We start from the raw sequence: 20,075 nt of genomic DNA, 5'->3' as shown, positions 1-20,075 counted from the left end.
ATAATAATAGGTGCAGCTGGGCAGTGGTGGCGTACACCTTTAATCCCTGCACTCCGGAGGCAGAGGCAGGTGCATCTCTGAGTTTGAGGCCAGCCTGGCCTACAGAGTGAGTTCCAGGACAGCCAGGGCTACACAGAGAAATCCTGTCTTGAAAAAAGTTGTTATTATTATTCTATTTTATTATAATAAGTAAATCAAATGTTTAATACTAATTAATACATGTTAATTATTTTAACTAATGCTAATTAATAAAATATTAATATTATTATCATTGGTGGCATGTATTTAGCAATCAGCAAGTGTCAGATCCAGTACTGAGCCTTTGAAGGGAAAGATTTCTAAACCTTAAAATTTTGAGCATTTTAAGAGAGCAATATAGCAGAGGAAAGTGGGGGCCGGCAAGATGGCTCACAGGTAAAAGAGCTTGCCACACAAATCTGCCGAACTGAGTTCCGTCCCTGGGACTTAGGATGGAAGGAAAGAAACAGCTCATAAAAATTGGTATCTGCCCTCCACATGTCTGCCAAGGCGCATACCAACCAGTACTCACTAATAATGATAATAATAATAATAATAATAATAATAATTAATAAAAATTGGTAGTAGTAGTAGTAGTAATAAAATGTTAAGTAAAGGAGAATAACAACTTAAACAAAAGAGGAAATGAGGGCTGGCGTGTACCTTCAAGTGGAATGCATGTCTAGCATGTGTGAAGTCCTGGGTTCTAATTCCTAGCCCAGAAAGAAAGGGAAGGAAAGAAAACAGGAAGAAGGGATGTTAGGTTAATAGATAGACTTGAGTGCCCACTAGGAGGACAGGGGATAAAGTTTAGCTGGTAGAGGGCTTAACTAGCACAGAGGAAGCCATAGGGATCCCATTATAAAGTATGTTGGATATAGAGTTTGAGGCCAGCCTGGGCTATGTGATACTGTCTCATTGTGTGCGTGTGGTGTGTGTGTGCGCGCGTGCGTGTGGTGTGTGTGCACACGCACGTGTGTGTATTGAACATCTCCGTTTTCTCCCTGCTCTTCCTCAACCCCCTCTCTCTGTCTGTTTTTGAGATGGGGCCTCGTTTATAGCCCTGGCTAGCCTGGAACTGGTGATGTAGACCAGGCTGTCTTCTACCTCTAGAGTGTTGGAATTAAAGGCATGTGCCACCATGCCAAACAGCAAACATTTCTGATCTTATAGCCTGTTTGCTTTTTAAAACACAGCCTGGAATTTACTATGTAGTTGAAGGTGACCATCAACTTCTGAACTTCTTGTCCTCCCCTCCAGAGTGTCACCAGGCCACTGCATGCAGGCGAGCAGTCTACCAACTGAGACGCATCCACACATGTGCGACACACACATGTCCGCTTCCCCCAGACAGGGAGCCAGCTCACGGCAGTCCAAAGTACGGATACCACCAAGGCCTAGTTTGATGAAGCAGTAGTTTTATTGGGATTACTTACAGGAATATGCATTGGTGAGCAGAAATAACTGCTACATCACCAAAGCCAACCTTGCATGAGTGACAGCTCACAAAACTGGGAACCTGGAGCACATGGCGCAGTCTACAGGCAGCTCATCTGTTGTCTGAGTACCTTTTCCACTTGGCTTGCATGAGGGTCTTTTTTGCATTTTGTCTTCCTTCCCTCTTAGCAGGGGACTCCTGGCTTTTATTGCTTACTCTGTCAGGAAGGGGCTTGGTAAACCTGCTCAGTTTCAGGGACTACCTATTTTGAGTGGTTCAGCTTCCTGTGTAAAGAGCTTCTCTATAGGATGGGATGTTTCAGTCTTGGAGGAAACTGTTACACACACTCCTGGTCCAGCCCAGACTACCCAGAGAAGACAGTAAAGAAGCATGTTTATTATTATTATATTTTTTTTTCGAGACAGAGTTTCTCTATGTAGCTTCGCAGCCTGTCCTGGAACTCACTCTGTAGCCCAGGTTGGCCTCAAACTCGCAGAGATCCACCGGCCTCTGCCTCCCGCGTGCTGGGATTAAAGGCTTGCGCCACCACCGCCCAGCGTTATTATTTTTTCCAGGATATTAATCTTATATGTATGAGTATTTTGTCTCCATGTGTGTACCTGGTGCCCAGAGAGGTCCGAAGAGAGCATTGGTTCCTGGGACTGAAGTTACGGATAATTTGTGAACCACCATGTGGGTACTGGGAGCCAAACCCACATCCTCTGGAAGAGCAGTCATTGCTCTTCACCACTGGGCAATTTCTCCAGCCCCAAGAAGCGCATTAAACATGTTGAATCTCACCAGGTACAGTGATACACGCCTTTAAAGCCAGCAATCTGGAGGCAGAGGCAGGTGGATCTCTCTATGTTCCAGCCCTGACTGGTCTATATAGCAAGATCCAGGACAGCCAAAGCTACATAGTAAGACCCTGTCTCAAGAAAAAAAAATAATAATAAAGTTGACTCTCTCAGACCCAAAGAAGAAAGACTCTGACTCAGGGCTGACACCGAGGACAAGGTGTCTCACACCCAGGAGAATCTTGATTCTCTTCACCAATAGTGGAGAGCGAGTGGGGAAACCACGCAAGGTAGAGGGACTTGGGGGGTGGTGACAAGTGATGCTAGAGGTGACCAGACAGAAGCTGTGCCTCACACCACCCTCCACCTGCTTCCCCACACCCCCTCAGTCTGCTCCAGTCAGGAGGGAGGGACAACAGCCACCAGCAGGCAATGACTCGGCTCAGGCATCAGACAGGGAGTGACCCCTCTGGCTTCTCATCTTAGCCTCTCATCTCCTTCTCCTGGGGATAAAGGAGACACACAAACGCCTACTCTGGCTGCCCCAAGGCCCTCAGACGACAGACATCTGCCCACAGCTGCCCAGTGCTGCTTCACAGACACCCCTGAGTGGAGAAAGGCATCTCGCACCACCATGACCTTGAGTCAAGTGTTTATATACACGGGGGTCAAGGAGGCTCCCAATGGGACGGGGGCAGAACACAAAGTGTGCAAAGGCTGCTGGACGTTGCTACAGCTGTGCATAGACACACACTCTTAACTGCTGGGCCGCCTCTCCAGCTTCATTTGTTATGAGCCAGGGCAGCCCTGTGCAACCCAGGCTGGCCTAGAATTCACTAGGTGGCAAGCCTGAGTTAGTCTACCGAACTTTTTCCCTGTTTTCTGAAAAAGGCTCTCACTCTGTAGCCCAGGCTAGCTTTGAACTATCAAACTATTGCCCACCCTCCTGCTTCTGCCTCCCGGCTACCTACCATGCCTGATATTGTGCTTATTTATTAAGACGACATCACCCTGACCTTCACTCATACAGAGCCCTCTGGGCCTCCCTGAGCCAAACCATCACTACGTGTTCCTCCGCTTTCCCCCAAACCCTCGGGCCACACCCCAGCATTATCCCTGAGGACCCCTGTGGGCGGTGATATCTGTGGACATCCCCACGGCTCGAGAAGAGGGACGGCCATGACAGTGCATGCATGCCCCTGTCCTGCCTTCTCTGAGGCCAGGGCAGAATTGGCTGGCTCTGTCACTCATTGGTAGCAATCCTGGAGGCCTCCCGGTGGTGGTGCCTGTGGAAATTCATGGAGATGGAATAGAATGAGCTATAGTACCTGTCGGGGACCCTTGCTGCAGCCTCCCCTCTCCTGCTCGGCCTCAGGTTCCTGATATTTGTGTATCTCCCCCCTCTGCTAGGAGCACTCTTTCTGTTTTGCTTGGCTCCCACAGCAGCCTTGGCCTCAGATGAGCCAGTGCCCCCTCGCCAAGAGTGTTGTCTCCGAGGTGCCACCCTCCGAGCTGGGCTGAGACGACCCTGTTCACTCTTGTGTCCCAGCACAGTGAAGGAAACATGTAGGTGTGCAGACATTTTTGCCAAGCCATGAATGTACCTCATTTTGACTTTATCATTTTTGAGGTAGCTCAGGTAGCTCAGGCTAGCATCCAGTGTCTTATATAGCTAAGGATGACCCACCTAGAACTTCTCTGGTTCTTCTGGCTCTAGCTCCCAGCACTGGGGTCACCGGACTGTACAGCACCAGAAGGTGAAAACAGGCTTCATTCATGCCAGGCAACCAAAACACCTGAGCCATGTATTCTGTTTTCTTTGTTCTTTTCATTTAGAAATGATTTTTTTACTTCATGTGTGTGTGTGTATGCTTGTGGGGGGTCAGTAGACACCGTGTGGGGCTGGTTCTCATTTTCCATCCTGCAGATTCCAGGGATTGAACTTGGGACCTCAGACTTGTAGGCACACACCTTTACCCACTGAGCCACCTTACCAGCTCTCCTTTCTTTCAGTTGAGGCATCTTACTTTGTAGCACAGGCTGGCCTTTGACTCCCTGCAATCCTCCTGCTTCAGCCCCTTGAGTGCTGGAATTACAGGCATTAGCCTCCCCGCCTGACTCATTCATGTCTCCACAAGCATTCATTCATTCATTCATTCATTCATTCATAAGGGCTGATGGTGAGAGACCTCTCTGGGATTTGGAATATGTAGCTAGTGGACCACCTGGTGGCAGGGACGCTGTGTGTGAGTGTCAGACCTGATTGCCCAAGTTGCTGGGGAAAAGCCTGTGTCGCGGGTCTACAGTGTCTTAGGTTCTGGTCACTCTATTACCCAGCCAGGCCTTGGCTTCCTGAGTGCTGGGACTAAGGCATGACTGCTAGACACAGCCAAATGCCTGCCCGTGAGTGTCCCTGTACCTTCGGGCAGCTGCCCAGCCAATTGCGTGTGTCTGTACATATGTTTCTCTGGATTTGGTATTTCTCTCTCCCTCCTTAAAAATATACACAGCCAGCCGGGTGGTGGTGGCGCGCGCCTTTAATCCCAGCACTTGGGAGGCAGAGGCAGGTGGATCTCTGTGAGTTCGAGACCAGCCTGGTCTACAAGAGCTAGTTCCAGGACAGGCTCCAAAGCCACAGAGAAACCCTGTCTCGAAAAACCAAAAAAAAAAAAAAAAAAAAAAAATAGACACAGCCACCTGGGAGATGGTGGCGCACATCTTTAATCCCAGCACTCTGGAGGCAGAGACGGGCGGGTCTCTGTGAGTTCCAGACCAATCTGGGCCATAGAGTGACAGCCAGGAACACACAGTGAGTCTGTTTCAGGGTTCTGGAGACAAACAGCAAGGCCCTTGGCTAGACTCTGTGAGGGAGGGACTGGGGCCAGGTTCAGTGGTAGAGCGTTTGCCTCCGGTGCAAGAGGCCCTGGGTTCAATCCCCCACCACTGCCAAATAAACAAATAGGCTACTACAGTACCTGGCGAGACATGGGCCCTTCATGGGTGTGAACTATTCATATCAAATGAGATAATCAAATACCGTGAGTAGCAATCTTCATAAGGAAAATTATGGTTGTCATTCAGTGAGTGAGGAAGTGGGGGACAGGCTTGTGTGTGGTGAGCTGCAGCCCCGGGGTGACTGCTGGCTGGCTGTGTGCTGGCTTTTGTGCGCAAGTGCCTGCGTGTGCGTGTGTGTAAGAGCCCATTGTCTGCTGGCTCCGTTGTCCTCTGACCCTCTCCATCTCTTGCAACTTCACCTTTCTGTGCGCAAATACCAAGACCCCATTCCACATCCCTGCCGCAGGTCCCCAGGCCACTGCCCGCAAGCCACAGCTTCCTGTCACGCCCACAGGCACTTCCCTCTCCCTGGCTGGGGCCTCCCTCTGGCTTTCTTCCCTCAACTTTCTCTTCCTGTTGCCGTGGATGCTGTGGTCGGTGGTCTCTGGCAAGAGCCACCCTGTCCCTGACTCAGGCTGGTGCACCCTCTCTGGCCCTGATGTGGCCTGCACACCCCCACAGCCAGACAGCCACTCGGGGCGTCTCAGGGGGTCACTAGTGGCCATGTGCCCATGCCCAAGGTGACTGAATTCAGCCTATGATTCAGTCTCCTTTCCTCGGCCACCAGGGTTGCCCTGGTCGTGTGATGTCAGCAGTCAGGTATGTGACCAGGGTTTCTCCAAGGTGATTCAGACGCCTGAGATACCCTGTTCTTCCTCCAGACACTCTGGGCTAGGCAGGGCAGGCAGCCACTGATTGTGACACTACCTTCCCAGCCTCCTCCACACCCTTCATGCCCACCCCCCAAGCTGGGGACACAAAGGAAAAGAGAGGGTCCCCAGAGTCAGAGCTCTAGGCCAGTCTGTGCTGGCCAGCAGTACTTCCCTACTTTCCCAAAGACCAGAGAGTGTGGACCACATCCATCCATCCATCCATCCATCCATCCATCCATCCATCCATCCATCCATTGACCCAGTCATTCATTCCTCGCCTTGCAGACATTTAATCCCCATTCAGACAAACCCTGGGACACAGAAAGAAACAAGAAATCCAGCTGTTGACACAGAGCTGTAATCACTGGGAAGCCGAGAAAGGAGGATTATGAGTTCAAGACTAGCCCGTTCATTAATCGTGCCCTATATTTACGGTCCTTGCTTTCGAATCCTACCGATCTGCAGGCTGGCTTCTGCCACTCCCCGAGAGTTCTTCACTCAATTCTAGTTTCTCAGAATCCTCTACCCTCAGCAGTCATTTGGAGCAAGTTCTTTCAGGAGTCTGCCCTTAGGTGCTCCTGCTTCAGATGGCCATCTTTCCCTCTTTTCTACATCTTGTTGGTCCCACAGAGGGACTCACTCCAGTCTCTACTCTTATTCCCCCAAACTTTACCATTCGTCTGCCTTCCCTGAAACATGAAAGAGGTGTTTTAAATGGGCCTTATAGACAGTGTGTGTGTGTGTGTGCGCGCGCGTGTATGCGTGTGTTTGTGTGCAGTGTGTGTGTTTGTTTTTTGAGACAAGGTCTCAATATGTAGGCGTGGCTGGCCTGGAACTTTCCCTAGTCTTCCTGGCTCTGATCTCTAAGTACTGGGATCCAGGTGTGTGCCACCACGCCTGGCTGTGCCAAGCACTTTGTAAACATTATCTGTATGAACTTGTTTATGGTTAACAGTCTCATGAGTGGGTACAATCAATCACACCCCACTTCTCTAGGAGAAACCTTGGAACAGGGTCTCATTCTAGCTGGGAATTCGCTATGAATTTTGTCTGCCCTCCAGCCTCTGCATGGGCGCTGGGATTACAGGCATGAGGCACCTCACTTGGCCATATAACCCCTTTTAACAAATGACGACAGAGACCAAGCATAAAGACCCTAGTGCTAAAGCAGGGAGAGTCACACGGTTCAAGGCCATGGGAATTGGCCCTGTTGTGGGTGTCTTAGTCCATCACAACTCTGGAGACAAGCTCACAGCATACAGACCCCCGGAAGAACTGGTGTGATTACATGCAGACACTCAGGTCAGAGCAATTACTGTGTGTAGGGCAATGTTGGGGACCCGGGGCGTGTGTTACACTTGTGTCCTTCCCATAGAGGACACAGTACACTGCAGAAGACAGGCAACACTAGGAACTGTAGGCACTATCTTTTTTTTTTAATTTTATTTTTGAGACAGGGTTTCTCCACAGCTTTTTTGACCAGTCTGGCCTCGAACTCACAGAGATCCACCTGCCTCTGCCTCCTGAGTGCTGGGATTAAAGGCATTCGCCACCATCACCCTGCCTGTAGGCACTATCTTGGTACAGGTTTATCATTCTTGCATTTGGGAGACGAGGCAGGAGGATTAGGAATTTAAAGCCAGCCTGGGCTGTCTAAGAAGATCCTGTTTTGTTTTGTTTTTGTTTTTTAAAAAAGAAGAAGACAAAGAAAAAGGATGAGGTCTGTGTTTCCACTGGTACAATGTCTGTCCAGCAAGTATGAAGTCCTGGGTTCGGTCCCTGATATTGTCTAAACTGGGCATAGGGGTCTATGCCTATAATTCCAGCACTTGGGAGGTGGAGGTAGAAGTATTGGAGTTTGAGGGGTTCCTTGACTATAAAGTTTTAAGCAGTCTGCACAACATTAGATCCAGTCAAAAAAGAAAGCAAATTGCATTTAATGATCAGAGGCAATTCTCAGTCCTGGGATTTGAACCGATGGCCTCCTGCATGCTAAGCAAGCTGTTCTGTGAGCTACATACAACCCCAGGGAATCTCTGAGTGGATTGTCTGAACACATATAGTTACAAACAGGAGGCACCGCTAGAGGGGAAGCCACCCACAGACACTTCCACATTATCGGCTTCACAGATCACCTGGGGAGCCACACACACACACACACACACCTCCACAATCAACCCGGCTACAATCACCCCCCCCCAACACACACACAAACACGCACTTAGAAAAACACTCGGACTTTCTCTCTCACACACAACAGTGGGCCTGGGAAACCTGCTGTCTATCACACAGCTGGGCACTGTCCCCAGAACTCACTCCACTCACGCGGTCACACCCTGCTTCTCTCAGCTCAGAGATTCAGTCCAGCCCTGGTCACATGAGGCTGCGGCATGGGGGCCCTGGGAGGAGGTGTGCTGGGCCAGTGGGTAACCCTCCCAGTTCGTGGATGGCATCTCAGATGCAGCCGGGATGTTTCAGACTGGTGACAGAGGCGGTGGAGGAGACAGGTAGGCAAGAAACCCACAGGGGAGGGAGGGGAGGCACAGGCTGTGGCCCTAGGTTGTGTGCGTGTGTACAGGTCGTGCACTGCGTAACCGTCTCCCCGGTCGGGGGAATCCCCCTGCCTCAGCACTGCACCGGGAAACCTGGGGTCTGAGGTCACAGTGTCAAGTCTGAGAAGGGCCACCTCTCTTGTTTTTGTGTGTTATGGTTTAGGGGAAGAAAACAACGCGCCGGAGGCTCTGGAGAGACGGGCACTCCGGGGAGGAGGGGGTGCAGAAGGCGGTGATTTGGGGACCCAAGTGTCCCCTAGCTGTCATCCCAGGGTCAGGCTGTCTGCCCTGGCTGCTGTGCGCGGTCGTGCCTCCTGGCCGGGGACAAACAACCTTCCGGTAGCTAGGCAACGGCGTGCCACAGGCCGTCTCGTCACCACGTCTGCGCGGGCGGGGGTGGCGGGGCGCACAGAGTCGCCGGCGGCGCCGCGGTTTGTTGACGTTGCCAGGCAACCTTCGCGGTGCTGCCAGGGCAACGAGGGCCGACTGTTTCCCTGTCTTAAAGGAGCAGGAGCCAGTCCTGGGTCCCGCGAGAAGACCCGGGAACTGCAGGGAGAAAAAACAGTTCCTTCCAACCACGGGGACAGTCAGTGGATTTGGAGGCTGGGTTAGGAGCACCCCCGCTCTCGAGACGGAGAGAGAACACCAGGCTGCAGCTGTAGGTATTTCAACTCAAGTATTTGAGAAGTTAGTGTTTGTTGATTGCTCCTGTGGGCAGGTTCGCTCGCAGCAGGTTACCAAGGTATGTACGTGGAGGTGAGAAAAATAAAACTTCTGGATTCCAGTACCCTCCCTATGACTTTGACCCATAAATCTATTTCCTTCCTGGGGTGGATTGAAAACATCTCTCACCATGAGACATATGACCTCGCTAAATTCTGTAAAGTAGGTAGTGTGTGGGTAGTTAGTACCATGGGCCGCCTAGATGCTGAGTGGGAGAGGCGCTTGCCACCAAGCCTGTGGAAATGACTTCAGTCCCGGGGCCCCGCTTGGTGGAAGGGAAGGAAAACTCCCGCCAGTTCTTCTCGGACCTCGACACGCACCCTGGCATCTGCACCTCCTACCCTACTCAATAAGTAAATAAATGTTAATAAAAAAAAATAACCGGGGTTCTGTTCTTACCTCTCCGATTTTTGAGATAAATAAATAAATGAGTGAGATAGTTCAGTGGGCAGAGGCGCTTGCCGCTAAGCCTGACAACCTGGGTTCGATCCCTGGGACCTACAGGTGAAAAGAGAGACCCGACTCCTGTAGGCTGTTCTCTGACCATAGCATGCATATTCACCCCACACAAAACAGATTAATAAAAATATAAAATAAGTGAAGAATGTACTTCATGCAGTGTGGCATAGTGAATAACCAGATGTTTACATATTAGTGATTTTTAAAAATATATTTCTTGATTTACTAATTTTATGTATATGTATGTGCACCACCTGAGTACGTGGGAGGTACAGATGGTTGTGAGCCACTATATGGGTGTTGGGAATCGAACCCAGGTCCTCTGCAAGATCAACAATTGCTCCTAACCACTGAACCATCTCTCCAGCCTCTATTAATAATGTTTTTATTATGTTCCACTGACTGGCAGATGGGGCCGGAACCCTTGCCCTCTCTGACCCTTACCCTGCTGGCTTCTCTGAGAACCTATGTTCTCTCTGTGTCCCAGAGTCACTTCCGGGTAACGGTCCTGAGTGGGGGTTCCCCTCCTTGGGCTTGTCAGGTCACTGTCCCGTGTCTGTGTGGTGACTCACTGCGCTATGTTATGTAAAGCTCTTGGGTTCTGCATGCAGGGCAGGTTATGTAAACGATGTCTTTTGTACATCCTACATAGAAGGCCTGGAGAGGAGAGCCCGGTGCTCTGAGACTGCCAACCCGTGCGTGGCAATGGATGTGTCTAGCAAGCATGGGCCATGGCTATGCACACTGTTGGGAGCGGCTGCACCCCTCCTGGGTGCCCTCTGTACCACTAATCATCATGCCTTTCTCAGTCATGGGCTTAATTTTAAATTGTATTTATGAGGAGTGTGTGTGTGTGTGTGTGTGTGTGTGTGTGTGATACTTGTCCAAAAGCCAAGTCCTGATGCCACACTAGTAGGATAGGTTCTGAAGAGATGTGTGGGTGCAAGCAAGAGTTCATTCCATAGCAGCTAGGTGAGGAGGTGCAAGCCTGCAATCCCAGGAGACTGAGGTAGGGGATTACAGGTTTGAGGCCTGCCTGGGCTAAATTGCGAATTTAAGACCAACCTCAGTAACTAGGCAAAACGTGTGTTTCCAAATAAAAATAAAAGAGTTGGGAATATAGCTCAGTGGTATAGCCCCTGTCTACAATCCCCCAGTGAGAGGCTGGGGGCGTGGCTTAGACTTTGCGTGCTTTCCTAATCTACAGAAAGCTCTGGATTCCATCCCTAGCACAGACAAACAGAAGCAACAGATACAAACCTTTTGTTTTCGCACCATCAGACAACGCACCTCCACAAGCCCAGGGCCACATCTCAGTGTACGCTTGTGACTAAGTTTAGCAGGTTGCTGCAGGAAGTGTGGGGTGTGCCTAGTTTAGGGCCATGATTGATAGTGGAAGTCTGTGGGTCCTCCCCTTGGCATGCGCCAGCCTGCCTGTAAGCAAGTGACCCAAGCTGGCACAGGTGATGGCCCGACAACCCTAGCACCAGTCAAGCAACATTCTCCCTGCTGGGTGTGGTTGGCATGAGAACCTGGCCCTAAAGCTGTGGGATATGCCCACATGGAGGTGTGCAGCACCGGCTAGCTTTGGGGACTGAGAGTGTTTGTGATATCTTGGTGCCTGAGCTTGGGTATCCTGTGTGAGGTTGACTGACATTTTGGGAACCCTAGTTTCTGCATATAACATCTCTTTCGGAAGATTTGTATTTTCAACTTTCTATGTGCATGGATGTTTAGGCTGCATGTCTGCCTGTGCACCATACACACCAGCTGCCTGGCGCCTTTGAGATCCAGAAGAGAGCATAGGAACCCCTGGAATTGTAGTTGAGCTGGTTTTGAGCCACCATGTGGGTGCTGGGGATCAAACCCAGGTTCTCTGCACAAGCAGCCAGTACTCTTAACCATTGAGCCATCTCTCCAGCCCCTAAAATATATTCTTTATTTTTACTTGTGTGTGTGTGTATGTGTATGTATGTGTGTGAATGCTGTATGCATGCAGGTATCTAAGGAGCGAGAAGAAGGCATCAGATACCCTGGTGCTGGTGGCTGTCAGCTGCTATGGTGCATGCTGGGAATTGAACTCAGGTCCTCTGAAGAGAATCCAGTGTTGTTGATCACTGATCCATCTCCCCAGACCCTCTCCCTTTTAAAAATGTTTTAAAAGTGTAATTAGTGTATGTGTTTATGTTTGCGTGAATGTGATATGTGTGCGCATGTGAAATGTGTGCGCATGTGAAATGTGTGCGCATGCGCAAATTGTGTTTTTGGGGAATTTCGTGTCACAGTGATGTGGAGACCCGAGGACACGGTTGTGAAATCTTTTTTGTCCCCCACCTTTATGTGGCTCCCGAATTGAACTCAGGTTGCCAGGCTTGCCCGACAGGTGCCTTTACCCACTAAGTCATCTCACGGGCTCTGATATTGACGTCTGTGGGGACCGGAAGAACACCATCTGACATAATAGTGGCTGCTGTTCTCTGCGAAGGACTTGCCAGGAATGTGACCATCAGCAAATTCTGCAGCTCAAAGTTCATACGCCTTCGGAGTCCGTCGTGTTTGACAGGGTCTCCACCATGGAGCCGTGGGTGGCCTTCGATGGGACCTCTTCCCTCTGGAGTCCCAGTTGTTCCCCACCATGCCTGACAACCTCAGGATGCTGATCTGTGCTACAGTCTAAGATAATAAAACTGCTGGGTTGACCTTTGCTCTCCCTGTGCTGGTCTCTCTGCCTCCTTCCTGCAGTCGACCGTTCGCATATAGCCAGATGGGTCCGTAAAAACCAAAAGCATCCCGTGTAGTCCTTTGTGTGTGTGTGTGTGTGTGTGTGTGTGTGTGTGTGTGTGTGTGTGTTTGAGATAGGGTCACATGTAGCCTAGGGTGGCCTTAAACTCTTTGTGTTGCCAAAGATGGTTTTGAACCCCACCTTCCAATTACTAGGACTGTAGATATTTGCCACCAATTCCGGTCACATGGAGCACTTAGCCCAAAACTCTCAGTGTTCTATACTAGGAAAGAGTCAAAGGCTTCACCATGGCCTGCAGAACAGGCCTGTCCTGTCTGTACCGCCCTCCTCAAGTTCCCTCTGCTACACCACATCCTCCCTATTCTTACAAGCTCTCTGCATTCGCTAAGCTCCCCTAGTCCATGTTAGGGTTTTCCAAACTCCACAGAAGTCACACCCCAGCTTCTAACTGGAAGATTCTAGGCAGGGGCTCTACCACTGAGCCCATACCCCAGCTTCTAACTGGAAGATTCTAGGCAGGGGCTCTACCACTGAGCCACACCCAGCCCCTCACTGGGGGATTCTAGGCAGGGACTCTATTTTTGGACTACTTTTCACAGTTATGCACCTGTATTTCTTCTGGATCACTCATGCTCTGTCCAGATGTCTACAGGCTCTGCCCCTGACAACTCCCATACTTACCGAAACATTGCCTTCTTACTTAGGCTTTCCTTTAAAAAGTACTTTTGATTATATTTTGGAAATTTATTTATTTGTGTGTGTGTACATGCGTGTGCATGCACGCGCACTCACCCGCCATAGCTCAAATGTGAAGGTCAGAAGATAACTTCCAGGAATTTTCTCTCCTTTCACTGTGGGTCCCTGGGATCAAACTCACTTTATCCGGCTTAACAGCAGGAACCCTTTCCCTGGGAGCCATCTCTCGGGGCCTTTCTTATTTACCCCACTGACAGTTACAAACTCCAACCTTCTTGACAAGCCCTCATTACTTTGTAATCTTTCCTATAATTTAATCTGCTCATCTCTATTTTGTTTATTTATTTTGTTTTCTTTCTTTCTTTCTTTCTTTCTTTCTTTCTTTCTTTCTTTCTTTCTTTCTTTTTTTGGTTTTTTGAGACAGGGTTTCTCTGTGGCTTTGGAGCCTGTCCTGGAACTAGCTCTGTAGACCAGGCTGGTCTTTGTTTTGTTCCTCTGCATAGCCCCGGCTGACCTGGAACTTGCAGCCGGGTGCGCAGGGCGCCTGTAGATATTCAAGATGTTCAATGCTGAATGACTCTGTTAGGAACGGTGTGTGGGTGACCGTGGCTACAATCTTCAGGTCTTAGGAGTCCCCTCATCGTCACCACAGTGCGGTTGCCTAAGGCCTGCGTATGAAGGTCCCTACGGTTACAGATGTGAAACCGAGATGATGAAGGGGGAAGTCCCAGAAACAGAACTCGAAGGCCCTGGTGAGAGAAGAAAAAATAGATTATCCTGATAGCAAGGTCGTCCCTGCGTTATTTGCACTATTTGCACTGTGTTTAATTGCACTATCTCGGTGTCCGTTCCTGAAGCTGGGCATTGACTCTCCCTTATCTTTGCATCCCTGACAATTCCCAGTGGCTGAAGTCTCCGTGTATCTTAAGGTTTTTTTTTGTTTGTTTGTTTGTTTTTTTTTTTTTTTTGTTTTTTTTTTTTTTTAATTGCTCCAGGATCCCGAGGTTTGTTTGGCCTTGTTTTGTCCTGGTGTCCCGGTCTGTGTGTGAGCCAGGACTGGGGGGGGGGGGGGATAATGCGGGACGAACCCTGCTCCGTGCACTCTGGGCTCAGGTCCCAACCCAGCCATTCTACCAGCGCCCTCCCCTGGCCCTGGCTGCCGGGTTCCCACAGGAGCCGCCCCGGGGCGGGGTTTGTAGCCTTGGAGACCAGTGTTTTGCAGTTGCAAACTGGGTCTCTGGGCCACCAACCCGAGCACAGTCCTGGGAACCCGGGCATGGCTTGGGAGCGCGTCGGGAGGAGTGCAGGGGCCACCTCAGGCCGGGCTGGCATTCGGGAGGCCAGGAGTGACTTGACTTGAGAAAAGAGAGATAGGAGATCAGGTTGGGGGAGAGGCAAGATAGGGTCTTTGGGACCGTTTCAAGGAGATAGTCGGAATCTAGGAACAGAGGGTTAGAAAGATTTCTAGAGGTCAGTTGGAAGGAAGAGAGGAGTTTGGGGAAAATTCAAAAATAATGGGGAACATCTGGAAAGGGCAACATCAGGTGCTGAAAGACAAAGACCAAGGATGGCTGGGAGGGGGGGGGGAAGCGGGGCTAGCAATTTAGGAGGAACTACAAAAGATGGTTGTAAGGGTAGGAACTGGGGGGCTGGAGTAGAGGACAGATATTCGCAGGGTGTGTGAGAGCTGAAGTGTACAGTATGGGATCGCGAGTGACATTTGAGGAGCCTCAAAATACCTTCCTGGGAAGGTCATAAAGAGCAGGAAATTCGGGTGAATCAGAAAGGGGGTGCTGGCCACTTTCAGGCGCCAGGAGGGACAGTCCCTCCCCGTCCATTGTCCCCAGCCCGACCAGGACGTCCGGCAACTTCCCAAGGGACTGGAGGACCGGTTACGTAACCCTGCCGGGGCCACCGATCCGGGTTAGTCTCCTCCCTCATCCCCAAGGAGGGGCTTGGGTCGGGATCCCCGCTGATGCTAATTACGTCATTGTGGGCGGGACGCCGCCAGGCGGGAATTGCTTTTTCTTGCCCAGGCAAGTCCAGGAGAATCCAGGTCCTGACCTGAGGCCTAGGTGGACCCGAGGCTTAGTGATGACCCTGTGGGAGGTACTCATTATCAGAGAGACTGTTCAAGGCCAGCCTGGGCCAGAAAGTGAGCCCCCCTATTCTCTTCTCCCCTTCCCCCCCCCCCCCCCCCCCCCCCCCCCCCCCCCCCCCCGTCTTGAAACAACAACGAATATATTGAGCGCTTACTCTGTCCCCATTAAAGTGAGTGCTATCCAGCAGTCATCAAAACCGGGGGCCAGGAAACGAGAAATCCTTGAGCTAACCCTGTCCTATTGTCACTGACTCCAGGTAGACCTCCTCCAAGTCTGGGCTCCTTGCTCAGACCCAGCCTCCAACGGTGGACCCCCATCAGCCCTCGGAGACTGCTCCCTGGAGCTGAGCACAGACTGTAGTCTCTCAGCTATTGAGTTCCTGGACTTCCTCATCTCCACTCCAGGGCATGACTAGCTATGCCCACAGGTGGCGAATCACTCTGATGTCATAGAGCTGGCTATCCTGTCACCATAGTGTGTCCCTCAGACCCTCAGACGTCATTTAGTAGCTTCATTCTCCTGCTTTAAACACACCTGGGTGCCTCAGGGCCACAGAAAGGGGGAAACTGACATTCTAGTGGCATCTCAGCTTCCCAAGCGGGGAGGACTTCCGGCAAAACTCCCTAGAAGGATAGGAAGATCCTCTAAGGAGACTTCCTTTGTGCCCTAAACCCGAATCTCGCTCTTTCTGAGCATATCTACTTTGTGCGTTCGTGTGTGTGTGTGTGTGTGTGTGCGCGCGCGTGCGCACGTGTGCACGCTCTGGCACATATGAATATGTACATAAGAGTGCACATGCGTGCACACACACACATGTACATGAATGTAGAACCCTGGGCACCGCATCTGGTATTATTCCTCAGGTGCCAGTTTGCCTTGTTCTGTAAGATAGGGTCCTCCCTGGCCTGGAGCTAGACAAACAAACCAGGCTGGCCAGACACCCCCCCCCCCCCCCGCCTTGTGTCTGTTTCTGTCTCCATAGTGATGGGGTTGGAAAAATAAAAATTTTATTTATTTCTTATTGTATGTCTTATGTATAGGAATGTTTTGCCTGCCTATATGTATACCATGTGTGTAGCATATGAATACCTAGATGTATATATGTGTGTAGTGCCTAAAGAGGTCAGAAGAGGGCATCAGATCACTGGAACTGAATTAACAGTTGTAGGCTGCTGTGTGGGTACTGGGAACGCAACCCTGGTCCTCTGCAAGAACCTTTCCAGTACCCATGCCTGGATTTTTATTTAATCTTACTATTTATTTTTGGTTTTTAAAGACAGGTTTTCTCTGTGTAGCTTTGGAGTCTGTCCTGGAACTCACTTTGTATGCTGACCCTGAACTCAGAGATCCACCTACCTGCCTCTGCCTCCCTAGTGCTGCGATTAAAGGCATGTGCCACCACCACCTGGCTAATCTTACTTTTAAAATATTTATTCATTTTATTTCATGCGTGAGCAGTTTGCCTGCATGAATGTATTACACCCTGTGTGTGACTGGTGCCCACAGAGATTAGAAGGTGGCATCAGGCCTGCTGGAACCAGAGTTACAGATGATTGTGAACCACCACGTGGGTGCTGGGAATCAAACCCTGGTCCTCTGCAAGAGCAGCTAGTGCCCCTAACCGCTGAGCCATCTTTCCAGCACACGTACCTACCTGACATTGTAAAGTATGTCTGGGGACTGACATCAGGACTTTGAGCTTGTACAGATAGCATCACACTGACTGGACAAAGCTCCTTCTGGTCTGCGGTGTGTGAGTCCTCCTGCCTCTGGGTGGCAGGTCTATGCCATTACCCCGGCTTCCACCTGAAGTTTTGAAAACCCTTCATCCCCTTAAAAGTCAGTATTCCTGTGCCTCTCCAAGCCTGAGGGTCCCCCTCTTTCCTTTGAGATAAGGTCTCAGGAATATATCTCAGGCTGGTCTAGAACTCTTGCCCCAGCTCCCTTAGGGCTGCGATTATTGGCATGCTCCTAAACTCCTATGGGAGGGGCTTAGCAGGACTTGGGGGCCGGGGTTCCAGCAAGGTCACCACAGTGATAGACTTGACCCTAGTAGAGACACAGTGAGGGCTGCGTAGATCCTACTTACTAAGACTCACAAGAGAAGTGTGAGTGGTGTGGGGGTCTGTCGTCCCAGCCCAGCACTTCGCAGATAGGGGCAGGAGGGAAGTTCAAGGTCAGCCTAAGTTACAAAATCAGTTTAAATCCATCCTGGGCTATGGAAGGCCCTGGCATAGTAAAGAAAATGAAAGTTAAAAATGGCAGCTATGCTAATTAGCCTATGCTGATCATTGTCCAATACAAGTGAGATATAGTACCTCATGAATATGTAAATTATGACGTCAGTCAAAAATAGTAAATAAGGATCTGGGAGGTAGTTCAATTGGTAAAGTGCTCGCCTTGCAAGAGGGAGGACCTGAGCTAACCTACTTTAAAAACAAACAAACAGGGGGAGGGGGAGGGAAATGAAATGGGAGGCATTGGCAGGGAAGAGACGGAAATCTTAAATAAATAAATAACAAAATCTGGAATTGGTGGTATGTACTTATAAGCACAGCTGCCCGGGGGAGCCAGAGACAGGCAGGTTCCTGGCTAACCAATTTGGCAGGTTTCAGGAGAACTAGAGACCTGGTCTCAAAAGTAAAAGCCCAGCAGAGATGGTTCAGTGGTTAAGAGCACTGACTGCTCTTCCAAAGGATCCTGGTTCAATTCCAGTACGCACATGGCAGCTCACAACCATTTCCAGAGGCTCTCACACCCTTCTCTGACCTCCAATGAAGTCTATAGGCAGGGGAAACACCCATCCACAAAAATCTAAATAAATAAGGCAGAATCTGAGGACTGACGCTGGACCAGCTTTGGCACTCACGTGCACGCGCGCGCGCGCGCGCGCGCACACACACACACACACACACACACACACAGAATAGTAAAGAAAATATGACAGAGGGGGAACAGTAAAGAAAACACGGCCTGGTGTGGTGGTACACACTTCTAATGTTAGCCCAGAAGAGATTGAGTCAGGAGGACCGAGAGTTCACAGCAAGCCTGGGCTGCAAAACAAGAGCCTCAGTCCCCCAAGAAAAAGTAAATAAAATAGAAATGTAGGCCTGGGGAGATGGCTCAGCAATTAAACAAGTTTACTACTCTTGTGGAGGACCCAGATCTGGTCCTTAGCACCCACATAGTGGCTCACAAACATCTGCAGCTCCAATTCTAGGGGATATGACGCCATTCTCTGGCCTCCAGAGGATCCCCCATTGCAAGTGATGCATGGAAGCTCATTCAGGCACGTACACATATAAAAATAATGAGTACGTCCTTTAAGAAATAAGCCGGCAAGTACCAAGCCTGCCGGGGTTACATAGCAAGTCGCCCCCAAGAAAGTGTGGACTGGAGAGACTGCGGGGAAGGTTCAGTCCATCAAGGGCTTGGTCATGAGTACCTGAGTTCAAAGCAGGGTGTGGCTGCACACAGTGTTAATCCCAGGGCAGAGACAGGAGGATTCCTGGCGCTCCACAGTCAGCTGGTCAGCCGGTGTGGCCAAACAGTGAGCTAGCTCCAGGGTGGAAAGCAATTGAGGAAGATAGGACTTTAACCTCTGGCCTCCACAAGTGTACATACACAATAAATAAGTAATTGTATACTTATAATCTTTTAAAGCCAATAAATAAAATACTCAGGCATGCTACATTTTTAATAGCTGCACTCAGGTGGCAGAGGCAGATGGATCTCTGGTCTACAGAGCAAGTTCCAGGCCAGTCAGGACTGCATGTTTGAGACCCTGTCTAAAAGATAAACAAGGAAATATTTTTTAAAATGACGAAAGCTGGGCAGTGGTGGCACAGGGCTTTAAACCCAACAGTCGGGAGGCAGAGGCAAGTGGATCTTTGAGTTCAAGGTCAGCCTGGTCTACAAAAGCGAGTTCCTTAATAGCCAGGGTTACTTAGAGAAACCTTGTCTTAAAACCAAATAAACAAATAAATAAACAAAAATAAAAATAAATAAGGGACCCGAGTCAGGCCCAGGGTGAGTCCCAGCTCCGGCCATCTCAGGAGACGCACCCCAACACAAAAAGATGTCCGACCCTCTCTCAGCGCTCAGCCTGGCTGCCTCCCGAGGCCCCGCGACCTCCACGGGGCCGGGATGGACGGACGGGTGCAGAGGTCGCACGGACAGATCCAGGATCTGACGGACGGGGTGGGGGAGCAGATCCGGGCTGGCCGGGGTGACCGCGGGGCCGCCTCCCGGCTGCCTTCCGCTCCCCGGAAGCGCTGAGTCGTCGTTGCCTTATCAGGCGGCCGCTATTTCGGGCTCCGCTCGCAGCGCGCTGACTATTTTTAGCGGCGTTCGGGTAAAAATGGAGCCGCCGCGCGCGCGGGTGGCCGGGGCCGTGCGCGCCCGGGGAGCCGGGGACGCGCCTGAGTCACCGTCGCGCAGAACCTTCCAGGAGCCCCGGGTTCAGTTAGGAGGGGGCCCTTCACGCACGGGCATCGCGGAAGGAGGAAACCGAGGCAAGCCGAACCCCCAGCGCCCCGGGGGGCTGGCAATGTGGCTAATGGGCTAACTGCAAGGTAGCATCCTGCAACTTCAGCTTGGATCTCTCTCTTTCTGTCTGTAGTACTCTGTCTCTCTCTTCCTCTGTCTCTCTCTTTGTGTCTCTCTCTCCCATTCCCTCTCTCCTCTCTTCTCTTTGATTTAGGTCATACCAGGCTAAACTTGAACTCACAGAGATCTGACTACTTGCCTCCTCGCTCCTTCCCTCTCTCCCTCTTTGTCTCTTTCTGTCTCTTTCTCCCTCCTCACCTCCCCTGCCTGTCTCTGTCTCTGTCTCTGTCTC

This window comes from Alexandromys fortis, unplaced genomic scaffold, assembly GCF_014885135.2.
Source record: "Alexandromys fortis isolate MF-2015 unplaced genomic scaffold, M_Fortis_MF-2015_v1.1 scaffold_240, whole genome shotgun sequence".
NCBI classification, from domain to species: domain Eukaryota; kingdom Metazoa; phylum Chordata; class Mammalia; order Rodentia; family Cricetidae; genus Alexandromys; species Alexandromys fortis.
This window is presented reverse-complemented; position numbering follows the sequence as displayed.